This window comes from Mercenaria mercenaria, chromosome 3 (genome assembly GCF_021730395.1).
Source record: "Mercenaria mercenaria strain notata chromosome 3, MADL_Memer_1, whole genome shotgun sequence".
Taxonomy (NCBI): Eukaryota; Metazoa; Mollusca; class Bivalvia; order Venerida; family Veneridae; genus Mercenaria; species Mercenaria mercenaria.
The window spans coordinates 44,482,730-44,503,131 of record NC_069363.1 but is presented as its reverse complement, the minus strand read 5'-3'; the positions used below and the strand labels follow the sequence as shown (position 1 = coordinate 44,503,131).

Sequence of the window (20,402 nt, the reverse complement as noted above, 5' to 3'; positions counted from 1 at the left end):
AATATTTTCGTGCAAATTACCAGGTATGTATAATTTGTCTATATGATCTCGGAAAGGTTCGATAGTGGGCAAGTTTATGCTTATAAAACCAGAGTTTCGACCCTTAAATTAGTCGAAATCGATATATAGAAAAGAACAAACAATTGATTATGGTCCGTGTGACTGAACATTGTGTAACAGAAATTTGGCATGAGTTATACTGAAACACATTAAGTATGCACTGCAGAATGCATTCGACTACAAGATAACAAATAGTTAACCATGAGTAAATACTGTTTTAACGCGTTGCAGGCCGCATTTCTAGTGTAGATATTACAGTATTAAAATGAAATATATTTGCTAATAAGATCTTGCCAAGTTTGTAAAATGGCAAGATTGCTCTTGTTCTAGATTGCTTAAAGGATCTGATATTAAACTTAGATATTGTGATTATCATTTAATATATATACATGTGAAAAATAATAATAATAACAATAATAATATATGGTATGTCGTCATGGTCTTGCTACGTAAGATGAACTGTTCTGTCTGCCAATAAACTCATTAGTTACGTTCAGCATCATTACAAAGATTGTTCAACGAAATTACTGTTGCCAGATGTGGTGTAATCGAATCAGTCAAAGAAAATGATTTCTATCCAATATTGTTACTGACTCAGTTTAGTGTTAAATATACTGACCGGATTTCGTAAACACAGGTTTGTACGATTCTCTGTACTATTTCATATTTGAACAGTCAAATATCAATTACTCTGTCAGTAAAAAGTATAAAACAGTTAAAAACAAGTTTTTGGTAAGTCCGGCGAGTGATAAACAACATTTAAACTGTGATGCCGTCGATAAAGGTTGCCCTTTTTTGTAAATCGTATAGCTGTGAAATAAGAACGACCTGAGAAACTTTAGTGTTCAAAATGCTAGGCGATCATATTTTATTCTAAGGACTTTCACACAGTGGAAATTTAGTTGATTTATAATGAAGTCATAAGTTGTTATATTGCTTATTAATAAAATCTCCATATAAGCAGTGTCTCAATATGCCATGAATATTGACCTTGAAATTTCAGAAGAATTAAAATGAAATATAAATATACCTTTTAGATAACATTTAATTGAAACACAAATCTGTATTTAAAATTCCATCGGCCTGACATTTATTACATTACAGTGGATAATTACTTGATAAGATAAGATAAGATAAATAGAAAAGTGATAAAGAATATGTTGTTAGCTGTTATGTTCATAGTGAGGATTGGGGACAATATGACAAGAATAACTGAAGATGCAAGTTGTTTTCATTGTATTTATTTCGGATGTTATCTTAAAACACCGTTACATGTTTATTATGTGGATCATATAAAGGTTATGTTACACTAAAAGATCACTACAAGCAATATCTTTTGTGAAGTTTCGTGCTATTATATCAGATACTGAAATTGGTAATTACGGTAATCCAAAAAAAGATGGAACAGCTTTTCTATCAGACAATAGGATGTGATTTTTTTAGAAAGCGTTATTTTTCACAATTCATATATATAATCAACCCTTGAGTACAGGACAATGGTAAGAGACAATAAAATTAAACATTGCATGAATTTGTACATAGAAAGCTCCCAATGTCCGCCTCCGCCACTGACTCAAGTGCTCAAACGCCAGTGGAATATTTTGAAAACCCCGCAGACTTTTTCTTGTATAAACTTATGATATTTCCAAAACTATCCAATGTTCAAATTGTCTTCTAGCGAATCCTTAATGTTTTCAAAAGAAATGCTTCATTGAATCTGTTATAACTGAAAATAAACCTAGGGGAGGGGGAGGGGCTAAGTTGGTGGAATACAGCTGTCTGTTTGATGTTGTCTAACCAATATTTGGTCAACATTTACATACATACTCATATCTATGCTATCATGTCTCACAAGTCAGCAGTGACTTTTTTAGTATGTTTATATGAGCCCGATCAGATAAGCTATAATTTTTCTCGCTGAAAGTTTACTGGATCTCAAGATATATACATATTCATTACAAAAAATGTGGCAGCCACATTATAAATAAATTATGAGCCTTTAAAATGTATTTGATACAGATGCAAGTTATATGCAAGTGACTCAAGTCAGCGACCTTTACCCTTCGCCTAGGGAGGCTTCGCTGAAAAGTATATAGACAATGCAAAGGATAATTGTGCTTAGCCTCTTTGATTCAAGTATTTCATGAAGGATTACTTAATATAGATTAGAAAACCTAAACCGTCAGTTATTGTTCTGACTGATCGTGTGAGTTCAATAATTCCCTCACTAATAATTTATATTTTGTTGCTTTTATCATCAATCTTTTCACTATATAGTTCAAATTTTATGAAAACAATGTTAACTATTTACAGAAAATTACTGTGTTTTAACTGCGTCTTAAGCATGGGCTTTTACATAAAAATAAACTCTTTTAACATGTTCATAGTCTAATGTGCTTAAGATTGATCACATTTACAGTTTTTACATTTTAAAGATTATACGATTATGAATTTATAAATGTAAAGTTGATTAACCCCTTTCCTATTCATCTTGTAATGAAACGTACAAATTGACAAGCACTTCGTTATTCAATCTGTAAATGCGACAATTAGGGATTCTGGGAGTCAAACAAGAGGTCACGAACACATTTGCAGTGATTTCAAGTTTCATTGTGATTATTAGCCTGGCAGATTTCTGCCACGTTCAGATCGCAGTCCAGTCCAGTCGTTAGAGCCAGAGATAAGAGATATTGTATGTTATTTTCAGAAAGTGCTATTCAAGGTTTTTATGGCAGATACTCTATATATTTTATTTTAAACGACTCTTACAACTGATGCCAGTCTAGGTATATCATTATGATGGACGTAGGGAGCAATTTAAGACTTACCTTTTTGACGCAGGCTTGGCGTGTTCATTATCCAGTAACAGACATATCTACGTAAGTTCAAGAGGTCATTCTCGGTTTGGTACTATAGGTGTAACGATTTCTTATACTAGAATATATGCGCATACACAGTACAGTGTTCAAAAGAAAGGCATTGTTCGTTTTCGATGTTGTTCTTTTTAATCGTTGTTGTGCTGCCAATCAGTCGTAAAACAGATTTAACATTTATTTTAATTTTGTTAAAACCAAACGGTTTAAGCTTATAATTATGGGCGTTTCTAAATCAGTTAATTACAGTAATTTAGCAATATAATTTCATATATAAAAGAACTTTATGCATCGAGGCGTGTCTGCACTTTCAGCTCATAACAATACTGTGGTAAACGCCGAGGACAGCCGATAAGTCACGCCTCACTAATTGACGTTGAATTATAACCGTGTCTAGCTTTGTTACATCAATGCTTACAGTTACTTCATTGAAAGTCAAACACTGTGCAAGTTTTGTGTAGGTAGTTGGCAAAGCCAAACTATGCAATATATTTAATTCTTTCATATGTCGACCTTTTTAGAAGTGCTAAATTCCGGCATGTAGCAAAATATCTTAGTTTAAACGGTCATTTTCAAAGTGCATAAAATAGCAACGTCATAGTTATACTATAATCTAGCTTTACTAAATATTGGTATTTTGTCTGGTCTATTTAGATTCCATCGATTACATAACATATGTGATATTCACGCATATGCACTGTATTAACAATAGATGGGAAAACGTTCAGGTTTCCCGTATAAACATGTGCTGTCTTTTCATGATAACCAGTTTATTTTCCTTTACATTGACTACTACTGAAAAAGACATGTCTTCATTAATATATATTAATTAAATTTTAGTTTGTTATTTCAATATACGTGTTTTTGTTTTGATTTTTTGTCATTTGAAGGCATTTCTTTTAATAACTATAGATTTACACATATTTCAGGAATAATGTTTGCAAAATTTTGCTTGGTTCTACTGGTTGTGTGTCTAAGTGTTGGATCTGTTTAGGCAAATCGTAAGTTTTTTTATATCTTTTACAGTAAATCTTTACTGTGTAACAATAATACAGTCATTAAGAAACAATTGATGGATATATAAAATTATTATTTGCAAATGTACAATGCAACTAATAAACAGTTGTTAAAAAAGTATACATAATACAACCACACAACATGAAAAGATATCAACTGTTCCGACTAACAGACGCATAAATATGAGCCGTGCCATGAGAAAACCAACATAGTGGGTTTGCGACCAGCATGGATCCAGACCAGCCTGCGCATCCGCGCAGTCTGGTCAGGATCCATGCTGTTCGCTAACAGTTTCTCCAATTCCAATAGGCCAGTCTGGTGTAGGCCCTACACCCAAATTGTAGGCGGAGCTTCCTAAAAATACATGAATGTGAGTGAGGTCAAGAAACGGTCAGTCTGTTCCATCCAGGTGAATCAGCTGACTGACCCTGATAAAAGATATAAGTAGAGTATTTGATCCCTGTAGAATCTCAGCTTCACATGTACATGTAGAGGAATTAAGTACTCATAATTTACTGCTAGAATTTAGTTGATTGAAGAAAAATGGAAGATACATAAGTAAATTGTGTTACTGTAAATCTCATTGTGTAACAGTTGAATTCTAAACAGGGACTATTAAATCATCTACACTTTTTAGTTTTAGTGTACAAAGAATCACTTTCAGGATCTAAAGTGAAATATATTATGGATTCAACTGGTACATATTATTTGATTTAACTTGATCACATTTTGTGATTTGAAGTGTTTAAATAGTCTTTGATCTGGACTTGTGAAATGTAGAATAATACAACACAGTAAACATTAGTAGGAATTACAGTAACAAATTTGAACTTACTTATAAAAAAAACAAAAAAAAAAAAAACAAAAAAAAAAAAACAATAGTAGCATACATATTTATATGAATTTGTTTTATTGACAGATTAATAGATAAGTGTCATTAATCCTTTTTTAAATTAATTTATAATTACCATCGACTATCTAGAACTGCAGCTTGTCAGTAAAGTAGCAGTGTGATAAATCACTATTGAGAACAACTAGTGCCTTGTTACCTGACATGACCTATGTGTTTACATTTCTGCTGACTGCTCTGCTTTATCACATGACCAATGTCAGAGTTCAGATTTCAAATTTCAACTGTCAAACTTTCAAATTCTTGTTATTTTGCAAGCAAAATAACTCCTATGAGATATTTTTGTATACCTTTAATTTAATATCATTAAAAAGTTTAGAACTTAGAGAATTGATGAGGTAAAATATATTTAATAATTTTCATTCTTATTTGAGTTATTTAGAAAAAACTATAAAAAACTGAAGGATGTCTGAATGGTTTTTGAATTTGCAATGATTGACATTTTGTGGGTGGAGCCATTCATTTTATACTGAGCCCTGGGGCGCTGGTCTGGATCCATGCTGGTCGCAAACCCACTATGTTGGTTTTCTCATGGCACGGCTCATATAATGACAGTGAGGACATTTAACCTTATTTATTATTCGATTTTTACGGCTACTGTACATATACAGCATCGGTCTTCTAGCAAGTTGTATCAGTCTAGTAGATTTACGTAGTAATTCTTGATTAAAAACATTATAATGATAAATAATGATACAAAAATAAAACTTTGTGTAATGATATGATCTGAGTAATGACAATAATGTTCTCCTTTTCGTAGCTACCGGAACGAATTACTGCCAAATGGTGACTCGTCTGCTTGTGCTATGTATTGTTTTACTGTTTGGCAGTCACGTGGTTGGTGTGGTTCAGATAACATATGCCACTGTGATCACTAATCACGTGGCAAATAGTAAGTAACTTATTTCGTCTGAGTTTATGTAGGAGCATATAACAGTACACTGTGTTAAAAGCATTTTAACATACTTTATAATGTTTGCAACACTGGATGTGTCTTCCGACTTGCCATATTTCTAAACGCTACTTTTTAGTAAATCTGTTTTCACCAGGTATTAGAATTGACGACGAACTTTTTCTGTGAGTAAAATTGTACAGACGATATTTATCTTTGCAGGTCTTCGTGACAACCTGGAAAGGAAATAAACCAGAACAGATTTCATTAACTGTAGCAAATAATGAAGAAATAAAGTTTTCATACAGCCTATTTATGTGTTCAACATATTACCCATTTTGATTCATTTTTAAAGGGAAAGAATCCAATGTGCTCAGCCTAAGAAAATGGAGTGAAAGCTGAATACGACATGTTTCCTAGAAACATATTTCTAATTTAAAAACCTGCGGCAACTCACAAGGACCAAACTAATAACCCAATACCTTTAAGTTGGTCATTGGTGGTAGGATTATAATTTTAGTCGTGTTAAAAAGTACACAAAATATCAGGCTATATGAATTTTGTCACTTTCCCTAATACCCTGATATAGTCCTAAATGGGTGACTTCATGTAACACAAAACTACAAGGTTAAGCAAAACAGCTTTTCTACACCCAAACCGAACGTATTTGACCACCAATCCTCGCGTAAAAAATTCTGAATGTTGCCACCTTGATGTTTTAGGTTGTTGTTCAAATTAAGACACATGTTAAACTTTAAAATATATCTATACAAAAAAAAACATGCTTTTAACAAAGCTAAAACCTCCGGAATAGAATTATTAGTCTACTACAATGAATATAGATATACAATGACTACTTTAACTTTATGTCTAGTATGTTTACTGGGTTCATGTAATTGAAATATATATATAACGCAATAATGGTAATAAATATGTTAATAAAAACTAAATTATACCTGGCTATGTAAAAATGTCTGACGTTGCAAAACTGAAAGACTACAAGCCTCAGTGAAACAAAACAAACAAACGTTACAACATGCGTTAAAGTAATGGAACAGCTGTTATGGATTATTGAACATTACATGAGGAGTTTTGCTATATTTTTCCTTCAATTACTACTTTTTTATAGTTAGAAGAGAATTTGGGTTTTTTGCTGTCCCAGATTTACTTGATTAATTTAAGTGGAATAAATTAATGAACGGTATGTTTTCGTCTTGCTGTTTATTTGCTACAATGTCATGTATATTCAATATATCCTTGTTTCAAACACATCGTAAATAACAAACATATACAACTTCATTCAAATAATGCACGGAGGGGCACCTGGGGTCTTCCTCCACTATCAAAGCTGGAAAGTCGCCATATGACCTATAAGTGTGTCGGTGCGACGTTAAAACCCAACAACTTCATTCAGTTGAATATTTAAGATGATCATCGGTAACAACAGATTTCAACTACTTGCCATTTAGGAAAATGTGACAGTTTGGCAGACAGGTATAAGCCACTTTGTATTATTTAATATGTAAAAACTAAGAAAATAATAACATTTCATTTACTGACAGATCATTTACAGGAACGATAGATGCGTTCATCCACACCAATATAAATAATGAACATGTTTGTATCTATTTGCTCATCTACAACTTTCTAAAATGTTAGTAAATTTTGTATCTTAATTGTTTCTATGTCTAAGTAATACCCCTTTAACTACACAAATACATTTTAAAGCTGACATCAAAACACCTGGGCAGATCTTGAAATTTTGACATGATGTTACCACGTTTAGAATACAGTTGTTTGTTTCTGCTTACCCGACCGACCCTGTCTTTTTACCACTGGCTCTAAAGTTTTAACTGAAGAAACATATCAAATAAAAATGTAGATTCATGTAAAACAAGATTATTAGTAAGTTAATCCAAAGCACGTCCCTCCATCTGACCGTACAATTCTATACATTCTATCGGCCCTTAAGTAAACATTGAAAAGCTGATGAAGCGCGACAGTACGATGGCGAAGCGCGACAGTACGAAGGTGACACTACGATAGTGAAGCACGACAGTGCAATGGCGAAGCGCGACAGTACGATGGTGATGCGTGACAGAACAATGGCGAAGCGCGACAGTACGATGGTGACAGTACGATGGTGAAGTTAGACAGTGCGATGGCGAGGCGTGACAGTACGATGGCGAAGTGCGACAGTACGATGGACTGTCACCATTCGTACTGTCGTGCTTCGCCATCGTACTGTCGCGCTTCGCCATCGCACTGTCGTGTTGTCACCATCGTACTGTCGCGCTTCGCGTTCACAGGGAGCAGGCGCTGGCCCTAGCGGAACACCGTAGAAAAGCGTTCCAGTTATTTGATCATTGGACACAGTTGACAATACTATACAATACAGAGTTTAATTAAAGTCGGTTCTTAAGTAAACAGAGAAACGATGGTGAAGCGCGACAGTACGATGGTGACACTACGATGGTGAAGCGCGATAGTGCGATGGCGAAGCGCGACACTACGATGGACTGTCACCATCGTATTGTCGCGCTTCGCCATCGCACTGTCATGTTGTCACCATCGTACTGTCGCGCTTCGCCATCGTACTGTCGTACCTTCGCGCTTCGCGTTCACAGGGAGCAGGCGCTGGCCCAAACGGAAGACCGTAGTTTTATACACTTATAATTTTATTGCACGGCTAATGCATCACACAGAGTATTTCCTACGGCTACGAAGAGAAAAAAGAATATTTACCACATATAATTTATATACAAAAATGGTATTACAATGTACACTAAAACGCATCATTATTAATCTGCTTACCCGACACACCTATCCAGTGAAGGTTCCAGAAATAGTTACATTGATCGTAACAAAATACCTGATATAATGTTGGTAATATATTTAGCAGCCACCTATACATTACATTAACTCTAGATTTTTGTGGAAACAAAAAGAAAAATGATCCCAACAGTTATAGAGCGATTTCTCTTTGTTCTGTAATATTAAAACTTTATGAAAAAGTGCTACTGATATTTCTCGAACAAGATGGAAATCTCCAATTCAACACTTCTCAAGGTGGGTTATAGAAAAAGGTCAACTGTCTTATGACCTCTTTTATGCTAAGAGAATATGTTCATTACGGATTTGAAAACAGTTCAACAGTATATGCGTGCTTCCTAGACGCCAAACAAGCATTTGACCGGACGTGGATCTCATCATTGCTTGTAAAACTGTACAAAATGGGTATTGATATTATGATATATAAGGCAATTGTGTCATTTTTTGATAATTGTTATGGCTGTGTCAAATCACATGGTCACACGTCTGACTGGTTTCCCATCTTACAAGGTACCCGTCAAGGTCAGTGTATGGGTCCGTACTTGTATCTCGTGTTCATAAATGATCTGATGAACAAAATTGAAAAAAGCCAGTACTGCTTCAAATTAGGTAATACAATATGCAGTTGCCCTACCTCCGCTGATGACATGGTTATATTATCGGGCGTGAAACATGGCCTAGATACCCTCATTGACATCTGTAATACCAATGCGAAAAAGGAACGCTACTTTTATAATGCCAGTAAATGTAACACTATGGTGTTTAACGATAAAACATCAACAGCCCGAACGTGGAAGCTGGGTGATGAAAACATTGATGAAACTAATAGCTATCTCCACCTAGATGTACCCTGTAACAAATATTTAGATTTAGTTGAAAATGTGTCTACAAGTTGTGACAAACTAAGAAAGTCATTTTTAGTATGGTTGATTGTGGCATCCATAGAAATGGTTTGCATCCCCTTACTTGTAAAAAGATATACATGTCAATCGTTCTACCTAAAGCGCTATATGGAAGCGAATTATGGAACGGCATTACGGACACTCAACTACTTCCCCTTGCAAAACTACACAGACAATGCATTAAACGTATCCAGTCTGTCTCCACATCTACAAGGACCGATGTTGCCTTGAGTTGTATAAACATTCACCCGATAGCGGAACTGATAGAAAAAAGAAAACTATTACTCTTTGGTCAACTCTGTAATTTGAGTAAAAAATTCAAAGTGAAAGAAATCTTCATTGTTTAACTCATATCATTTATGTCAACACCCAGTAAAGTAAGAGGATTTATGCCAGATATTCATAGAATACTAGGAAAATACAATCTATCTCATTACCTCAGTGAATACATTGGTAATGGACAGTTTCCCAGTAATCTATCCTGGAAAAATATAATCAAGACAGCTATCAAGAAAATGGTCGAATTCGAATGGAAAAATCGCATTCTCTCTCAACCTGATTTAAGCTCGTTTCTGTTGGTCCAATCTACGTACGAGTCATGTAACCTAAGGCAATTTAGTCGCACTTACAGCTACTTGCAAGCTCAGTGTACCTCTGCTTGTGTGCTTCTGTGTCGCTTTTTCTCTCGTAGATACACTACCAATTGTATCAAATGCGAACAGATGACAGATGACTTAGCTAAGCACATTCTGTTGTTCTGTCCATCTAACGACAATGCTAGAAACAATCTATGGGTGAAACTTTCAAAATCGCTTGGTGCTGATAATTTTAAAAGCCTTTGTATGCTGCCAACAGACTTGCAAGTCATTGAAATGTTTCGGGGTTTTGTTTCATTTCAACTGAACGACGAAGCAAGAGTGTCGGGCTTTAAGGCTTTTATATACAGTGTGCATGTAATGAGCTGGTTATAAGTACTATAAAGGCAGAAATTTTCACGAGGGTTTAATTTTCGCTTTATTCGCGAGGCACTACATCTCGCCAGGGTAAATCCTCGCGTAAATATTCATCATTAGTATATTTCTAATTCAAACAGAATATCATTTTTGCAGTTTCGTGAAAATTAAACCTCGCAATTATACTCAGGATTTCCAATTCCTGAGATTTTGACCCCGTGAGGATGTGTGCGTTTACAGTAGCTAACTGATTTAAGTCAATGTTGGTAAACAGAAAAAGCATCATCTTTACCTCTTTCTGTTTCGTTTTCGTAGAAATGGGTAATACAAATAAATCGCTCTACCTGTTTTGCCTGTCTGCATGATCTAGATGAATTACTTTGTTTTACTTTTTATTATTTGTGTGAATATGAATAGTTTAAAAGAAAATAATTACAAAATTACAATATTGTGAAGTGTATATACTGTTTGTTTATGTTTGCGTTTAAGTACAAAAAAAATAATAATAATCCATCTTATGTATTGTAATTATATAGGAAGATTTCTCTCTCTGGTCCAGTTCGTATATAGATCGATATTCTACAGTCATACATATATTTTTGAATATCATATGTATATGGCTTCCCAAATATTCTTGCAATTTGATATTTGGAAAAGCTAGTTGATATTCTACAGTAATATATTATTGAACATGTGACATTCTATATTTCCTTAGCTTTTGTAAATGAGTTAAAAGTTAATACATTGCATGCATATTTGAATTGTTACTTTCGTACGGGTTATAGGCCTACTATTATAATTGTGTAAATACATGTATAGTGTTTTATTTCATTTGTATGTTTATGAACATGTATGTAAAATGTGCTCTTCAGTTTGGAGGAAATAAAGATATATATATTTTAACTTCAGCAAATTCTAAAATACCCTATATGTGTGTATGGCGAACCAAAGTGAATAAAGCTGTTGTTTTGGATGACTGTGGATGGTCCAGTGTACAAATAATGATTATGATTTTTATAAAGACTATATAGCATCATAGTTTGATAAGCATTTACATAATCACGGGTGGTGAAAGCAATTATCCGACTTTCACAGCTTGTCCCAGAGTTCATAATAGCAGGTAGTATTTGACATTCAAATGTGTTTTACAATGTCACCAATACTTATGCAAATGGAAAATAACCCTTGGTAAGAAACGGGCAAGTAAAAACAAAGAAAAATATCAAACAGTCAAAATTAGATTTCGCCACCCCTTTTACTATCAAGTGATCAGTCAACTTGCAATTCAACAAAGCAACAACACATAAATACATGTTCATTCGTTCAACGTGTTCAAAAAAGTAGATATCGAGTATGCTACCATACAATGCTCTATCACGGCTTAAAACATTGTCGCCTCCTTAATCTTATAAACAGAAAAGCAAGAAACAATGAGAACGAAAGGAGTGATCGAATCCGTTAATTAATTCAAAACGTGGAACTTCAATTCTTATTTACCTTCTTGACGATGTCTAGTTCCAATAAAGGCATAAGTATACTCCAAGTCAACCATTGCTTATGTTTCCATAAACAAGTTTAATATAATATAGTTCTGATAAGTGTAACTTTCATCTACTAAGCATGTAATTAAAATATATACCCAGTAGTTTTATTAAAGGCTCTATAACAAGTGAACGCATACCCATTTCCATGACTCCATGCGCCAGTTGCTTGAAAACATGTTATACAACTACGCCGGAAAAAAAGTAATTACTGTAAATGGAAAGAAGTATCTCTTTTGCTTAACAGGTATCTCTATGTTGGCAAAATTCTGGTTCTTACTGTTGGTAGTCATTTGGGTCGGTGTCGGCAAGACGTAAGTCGTTTGGCTTATTTTATTCCTAATAGAGAGGATATGTGTCTGGTTTCATTGTAAGTTCGAAATATATTTGAATGAGCGGACACAAAGTATATTATGTTCATAACTGGTGCAACTTAGAGAAACTGTAATATATGGTGTTCACGAGTTAAATATAACCTACTCTTAGATGTAAAATATTTTTATTTTACAAATGTATATGTAAAACAAAGACATTATATCATGTCTTTTTATTCCCCTACCTGTGGAATACCGGAGGGGACAATATGAATGCACTTTGTCTGTCCGCCTGTCCGTCCGCAAATCTGGATCCTGCAATTACTCAAAAAGTATTCACGCTGGGTTCATAAGATTTGGTATGAGTATAGAGAGCAATGTGTAACTAATGCATGTATATGACTTATCCTTGTAGGTCAAAGGTCAAGGTCACTCGTGAAGGTCAAGTAAAAATTGTTTGAGCGCCATAACTTTTATATGCATAGATGGATTTTTTTAGTGGTACACACAAATGTTCTCCATGATGATATAATGTGTCACCACATGAACTATGCTTGCCGGTTAAAGGTCAATGTCACTTTTAAGGTCAAGTGAAAAACATTTTTTAATTGCTACACAGAAATGTTTCCCCATATTGGTATATTTGTTGCCATGGTTATCGGTCAAAGGTCAAGGTCACTATTGAAGGTCAAGTAAACATTTGTTTCCGCCCCATAACTTTTAAATGATTTGATGGATTATCTTTATACTGCACACAAATGTTCCCCATGATGAGACAATGTGTGGTGTACATGATCTATGCTTGTAGGACAATGGCACTCTTGAAATTTAAGTAGAAATAGTTTTTTTCTTAGTTCCTAAATGCTTTAAAACATTGTAGTCTTAACACTGTTGATAACAACCACAAAGGATGAACGCTAACAAAGTTTTATACCGGTAAGGGACCTCTGTATTGCTGTATATTTACATGGTTAAGACATAAAACACACCGTTTTTACTCACTGCTTCAATCTGGAATCGAACATCAGCGGATGAGTAAATTTTTGGAACAATGGAGAAAACAGTCTAAAGGTTTTGCCTTATTAGTCAAACATATATCATATATAAAACTTGCGGACATTCCAAATCTCTAAAGGATTTGTTTGATTATCGTGTATGCCACTAATATCGTAAAAATAAAATAATATAATAAGACAAAAAAACTAACAATAATTTGATAATTACAGGGGATTAAAATTTCGTACAAAGTATAAAAATAAATAGAAAATAATCGGAAAGTAAGACCGTTAATCTTAAGTCAGATGACGGATTCACAAAATAAAAGGATTTGTGAACGAATGGAAACAATGGTAAAGAGAATACAAGGCAGATATCCGAACTATGCAATATTATCAGATTACTTTACATTGTTCTGTACAAAACCATGATATATATAGACGAGTACTCATCCAAGACGTGCCGATAACTAATTAGAAAAAGTGGAAACTTCAAAGGTCCCCCAGCACGACAGGAAAAAAGAAAATATTGCAGGCTCGGTTTGGTTGAGCCTGTCCATGGACGGTAGCGGAAATGCATGCTAACGTCCACGCCCTCTAGCTCCTTGTTGAGCAGAATTCAATATTTACACACGTTAAAAGTACCAAAAATACAATTTAGAAACGTCCGCAGGTATGTTCGTACGGCGGTGTACATTGAAACTTCAATTGTACACTTAAGTTCAGTACCATGAAAAGCGGTTATATAGTAATTGACTAGCCTTAAACCTGAAAACAATGGGCAGAACTAAACAAAATAGAAGTGAGAGAGTGTGGAAAGTGTTCTAATAAAAAGATTGACAATATTGACAATAAGTAATTAATTTCTTCTTTTTTTTTTCAATATTTTATTTTCCCTTTGAAACCCCGAAAAATATTCGATATTTCAAGGGCGAAGGAGTTCAGACAAAAAATAGACAGCATGTTTTGTATATGTCTACATCCGCACTTAAAAGTTAAGTTTTACTCCCAACCTAATCTTTTTCAGTTTCTCTAACCCTGTGAATAAAGACCATCTGCGCATAGATACCACTTTTGGCATTCCAGTGCGCATTCCCTTTGTTAGAGACCACATGTGAACACATTTCATGTGACTTTTCATTTCGATATTAAACATTTCCAACTCATGTTAACTTTTGAATAGAGACCATGGACTCTATAAGAGTTTAGCATACTCTGTCATTACATTCAAGCCTATGCTAAAACCGCCAGTGAACAGAGACCTGCTGCCTCTAAAGACCACTAGTTTCATTTACAAATTAAACGCGGCATCTTTTGTTATAACACGTGAATAAATACAACCGTATATACAAAAAGACCGCAATTGGCTTTCCCGTTTAACATTCTGGATGACTTCCTCCCACCCCCATGTGTTTCATAAAAAATGCTGTAGAATGACAACAGATTTTCATGTTATCGAAGTTGCCAGTTCACTACCTTTGGAATATTATATAATAAAAGTTGGTTTTTTCTCAGAACGGATAAGAAAAATAACAAATCCATATCAAAATATTAATGTCCCATAAACAAGATGTTTTTATCATAAGCCTTATTACCAAATGAAGTGGAATAATGGTGCTGATATATAACAAAAAGCTTATGTTCAAATTAGTTTTATTCGTATAGTTCGAGATTCAAATGTTGTCGTCGGAAAATAATATCGAATATACGTTTTAGTTGTAACATCCACATCGTTAAAAGATATATATATTGACAAATTGTTTCAATGATAAACGTATAAGCTTCAATGCAGATGCCATTGACGTAATTTAAAAAGTTGACGTGGTGTTGTCAGACGTACAGCTCTATAACCAGCATAAGTTAGTTTAATCTCCCAAACCTACATAACTGGAAGATATGGTTTCAAAAACGATTTTGAGAAACGCTTACTTTTGAGAAGAATAAAATCCAATACTGATTTTTTATCAATTTACCCAAGTCTAGAATTTTTGGAAGTTTTAATGAGTTTGTTACCGATTCATTATGTAATAACCTTTAATTTGTGACGTGAATTATAGCAGGAGCTACACGTGCAGAGGTTACAATGGTCACACTTCAAGTATCACGCTACCATTCTGGATCAGATTTAATGATTAATTCAATCTGACTGAAGTACTTGATCTTCTAAACGAAGATCTGAGAACGACCCATTCACATTCGTCTTCTGTATATTTTGGATTTCCAGTATTGCTATTTTAATTTTAACCAATCAGACGACTTGTTCGAATGCCAAAGAGTAAGAAAAATATGCAGTTATTTCAGGGCTCGAACCCGTGACCCCTCGCTTACAAAGCAAGTGGCCTACCGACTGAGCTAACCGGTCATCTGACACAATACGACATAAGAATTGTAAATATTAAAAGTCAAGGCTACAGGTAGATTTGCAAAATGTTGTAAGCTAGGCTCTGATTGGCTAGCGAAAGGGTCGTCAGAACGAGGCCATGAATAGGTCGTTCTCAGATCCTATGCGTAGCGTAATAGGATATGTACTTTAGTCAGATTGTGATTAATTGATTTAGAGAATACCACAATATTTAAATGAAATAATTTTCATATATGGATGAGGCGTTTCTAAAGTCCTTTAGTGTATTACTTTCAACCTGTTTATGTTTTCTTGTGTAAAACTGTATTGTACTTTCGTTTCTAAATTCATTTAAACACTAATGCTGACATCATATAATTTAATTACCTATATAAAAGTATTATTGAAATGAATTGTACATTGCCTGAGCCTCTCCTGTGGATTTTATCTGCATTAAATTAGTCTGCATAATAACAAGGACAAAGGCCAAATAGGTAAAGCCAAGTACCGAAAGAAACATACAGCAGTGCTAGTATGTATGCATTTTAGTAAGCTAGTATGAATGTTAACTTTAGACATGTACACATAAAGCATAGACAATACAAGTTAAAGCATAGCAAAAGTTCCTTCTAGGGCACATCTATATAAATATATAATGATCATCTTGTAAAATTTTGGTTGCAATGTCTGTTTTATACTGCCAAAAAATGTTAAGTAGGTATTTACGCTAAGTATTATTTAACATAAATTGTTAAATCCAACAACAAATTAAATTTGTTACAACTTTCAGTTGAGTAAATACGGCAATAAGACATTGACCCGGTCAATCCATTACGATTCGATGCGTGAATGTGTTGCGCATAATTAGAGGGTCGCAATGGGGTTTATTTTCATATATTAACCATGCATTTGAAGATAACGATAATATTTAGTTGTTTACATGTAAATTTGCTGATATATGTCTATCTGTTTGTACATATGTTATGTTCTTCAAGAATGGAGGAAATAAAAGAATCAGTCAACCATCCTCGGGTTTAGTAATATGTAATCCATGGACGCGTTCAGTCCGAGTGTCGCCTCAATTAAGAAAGAATAGTTTTAACGTCAGAGGTTATTTCTAACGTCACGGAGTTTGACTGGCCGGCTTGTAATGACAACAGCTTTCGATATCAATAGCTCAGTCAAGTACGGATTACCGAACTATAATATTCCTTCTCAAGAGAAGGAACAATAAAACAAAATAGACAACAAGTACCATGAATACATGGGTGGGATTCCGCCGGAGAATTATCAGTGGAGAAGCACCAGCTGCATACTGAAACCATATAATTGTGCACAAACCCTCTTCCTTTAATCCCACCATGCGTAAGTCTAAGCTTGAGGTCCTTTGCACTTCTCACTTCCTTACATGAACCGTGGCTGACTTTGCTGTCACTGGTGGTATATTAGCCTTATCATTGGTGCTGAACACTTACACGTACTTAAAGATGACAAAATGTATTTTTACACTTAAGCCCTCTACAGACGGTAAGTTTTTGTTGTACAACACCAATTAAATTCAAGATGTACAGCCAAATATTACCGTGTGTACGATGCTATTCCTTGATTTCGTAAATCTTAAGTCTTGACTTACAGATTAGGACATGTTCTATTTCGTAAGTTTTGCCTTACGTACCACCCACGTTGACAAGCAACAAATTGGTAAATAATTAGCTGATAAGAGGCAAGTGAATGAAATTCCAGAAACAATTGGCCAAAAATTAAACACAAATCTGAATATAAAATGGCTTTTAATGCATAATGGAAGGATGACACTGAAAAGTTAAATGATTTGAGCTGCGCCATGAGAAAACCAACATAGTGCGTTTACAACCAGCATCCGCGCAGTCTGATCCATGCTGTTCGCTAACGGTTTCTCTAAATGTATTAGACTTTTAAAGCAACCGTCACTGATCCTGACCAGACTGCGCGGATGCACAGGCTGGTCTGCATCCACGTTGGTCGCAAAGCCACTATGTTGGTTTTCTAATGGCGTGGCTCATTTGTGTCATGCGTAATCAAATTCATGGGACATAAAAAGGTGCATATTATTTTTTATAATATTAATAGTTACATTCTTTTCAGTACCTGATGCACTATGTTTACTTGGTAAATCTCTGTGATTTATATAGGAATGGAATACTGTCTGTATGTGCAAAATGTACAATTTCAAAATTGTACATCTTTGAGATAATTAGTGTTGTACAACAAAAACCTACCGTCTGTAGAGGGCTTTACGGATAAATACCGATTCCAGTATATTCTGGCATTGTGGGTAACGGTTCTGACACTTAAAACAGAAGTTTGAGTGGTGTTTACTTTTGTAGATGTAGGTATTAGACATCTTTTTTTTACAATCAGACATAAATTCTGTATGAATAGATTTACTTTAAAACATACTTAACAAATAATTATCACAAAAATAGATGTACTATATCACACTTTACAAAAGTCCCAGATGCGAAGCTAAAAATATAATTGTGCACTTAAAAATGGCTTATCTTACTTGTACGAAGGTTATATTACTTGTACACTACTGAACTAACTAGCACGCTAAATGCTGTTTAAACAGACCAATGCATGATGAGAGCATGTTTAGCTTATAATTAACTATTTGCTCTACAGTCAAATCTGTTTTAATCAGCCAGCACAAAAAAACGACACCATTTGACTGCTTAAGGCAGGTGACTTCTTAAGACAAGTTGAAATTATGTGAAAACATCGATTTTGGGAAGGAAGCAGACTGGCTTCTAAGGATAAGCAGCTGTCTAGTACAGGTGGCTGCTAAGGCAGTTTCGCCCGCAAACACGCAGTAAATATAAGATCAAGGACAGAAACGCATTACAATGAGGCCAAAACATGTTATCACGGGAATGCATGGGTACACTACCTAGGAACAGTCCGTGGCAAAACACTAATTGGTTTATGGTGCAACAAAGATCCAATATTTATCAAATTTTAAACATAATTCCAAAGTTACAGGATGATGAAAACAAAAGTAAACCTCTCTAAGTTGTTCTCATCAAGGAAGAAATCTTTCAGTTCCAGTTTAGGATAAATGCGTAGCGTTCTGCTGAATATGTTTAACACCAGCTACACTGTGTGTCACAAACCAGTCGCTTCGTTACTATACCTCGCTAAACATAACTACACGCTTATGAAACAAAGTTAATTTCCTATTTAACTGACGTAGGAGCAACTTCAAAATTAGACGGTTGGCGGGGAGCGGGGGAGGCGTCCAGCCATCAAAATTCTGGGATAAAATAAGTCTATAAACCTACAATTTTTCCAGATTAATCCACTGGTATTTTTCGATGATACTTTAAGCTTGCTTACATTACAGGTAAAAAATAATTTCAGCCAGTTAGTGGTTTTCCCTGACAATTCCTTTCGAACCAATCGAAGTCTTTGAATCGCGTCTAAAAGTACGATTAAAGGAATAAATCTTTATTGGTTGCATTTTATGTATGTCATCCTTATTCATGGTAACCAGGCATTTTTGTAAGATGCTGCTTGGACTTTGAATTTAGGCGTCCCAATTTATAGGAAATCCCTCGCGGTGGAAATACTTAATGCGCATGCTCGCCAAGGAAACGGAGGCTCGGCTCGTCTCGGGTCTACGACGAACCTCTGATTTATAGGAATGACCTTCTTCATCTGACCATGTCTTTCCCCGAACAAATACAAGCAACCAAAACACATTTTCTCTATCTATACACTCAATCTTATTAGAACGCCTTGTTCATATATTGCAATTATTTCCATTTTGCAACTTGTATTATAATATGATATTCATTTATTTTTTTTCATTTATTCTGATCATTAATTCTTGTTTACCTGTGTTGGTATCATATACAATTAAAACATTGCAAGCGCAATACTTTTTCGGCGCAGCCGTATTAAGCTCGCTTTTTACTTGGAAGACAACAAGCTCTGACAGCCGATTAAAATGTTGTTTCAATGACAATGTTTTTAGACTAGAGAGCTAACTTTGTAAGGTACCTCTTGATTGGATGGTATCGCATGAATAGGGTCAGTGAAATACTGTTGTGTTTTCAGGCTTTCATGAAAAGTTATGTTTTGATACAACGTAAACAGCCTATCAACTTTAACACAGCTGCTTCTAGCTTGAAGCTGATACCGTCCATGTGTATCGCAATTATGCTTTTGACTGCTTTGTGTTTTATTGATTTATCTAAAATGAACCGTGTATTTATCCTTTTTTAAAGATAGTTCTTGCTTATAGTAGTTCTAATCATCGAAATGTAGTAGGAATACAGACAGATATCAAAAGTTATCTCGCCTCCTACAAATTTCTTGCATTGCTATTGGTCAATAGACATCACATGGAGGCAGAATATATTCCATATCCTGCAAGTACATTTCAGTTATGAATTTCGATTAAAACAAAATGGCTGCCACATCGCTGGGCGTATTGAATCAAGTCAGATCATAAGCTTCAGCTATATTAATAACGTTTCGGAGAGTACATTTAGTGTTTTCTTGCCGTTTTCAATCTCCTATTTAATTTAGGCTTGTAACTATGTATTGATTTTGTATGAGAGACACGGTCGTTGAAAAATTGTTTTAAGTTAAATCATCGTGAAGCAAAGGCATTAACATATTTGTTACTCAGCAGTTTGTTGTAAGATCATAAAATCTACGACGTGCATGATAAAGGATTTAACTGGAAACGGAATGAAAGCTAATAGTACAAACGTGAGCAGAAAAGC

At 34.6% G+C, this 20,402-nt stretch overlaps 1 long non-coding RNA gene across 2 annotated transcripts; it reads left to right on the top strand.

Moving 5' to 3' along the window:
• The first annotated feature begins 604 nt into the window (after nt 1-604).
• On the top strand, nt 605-6,064 carry LOC123523531 (uncharacterized). 2 transcript variants are annotated; one of them, XR_006681128.2, is made up of 4 exons: nt 605-697; nt 3,863-3,934; nt 5,621-5,752; nt 5,975-6,064. It is a non-coding gene; the product is annotated as an uncharacterized LOC123523531 (long non-coding RNA). The 2 variants fall into 2 exon arrangements; XR_008370400.1 differs by lacking the exon at nt 605-697 and having other exon boundaries at nt 3,737-3,934.
• The last annotated feature ends 14,338 nt before the right edge of the window (nt 6,065-20,402 follow it).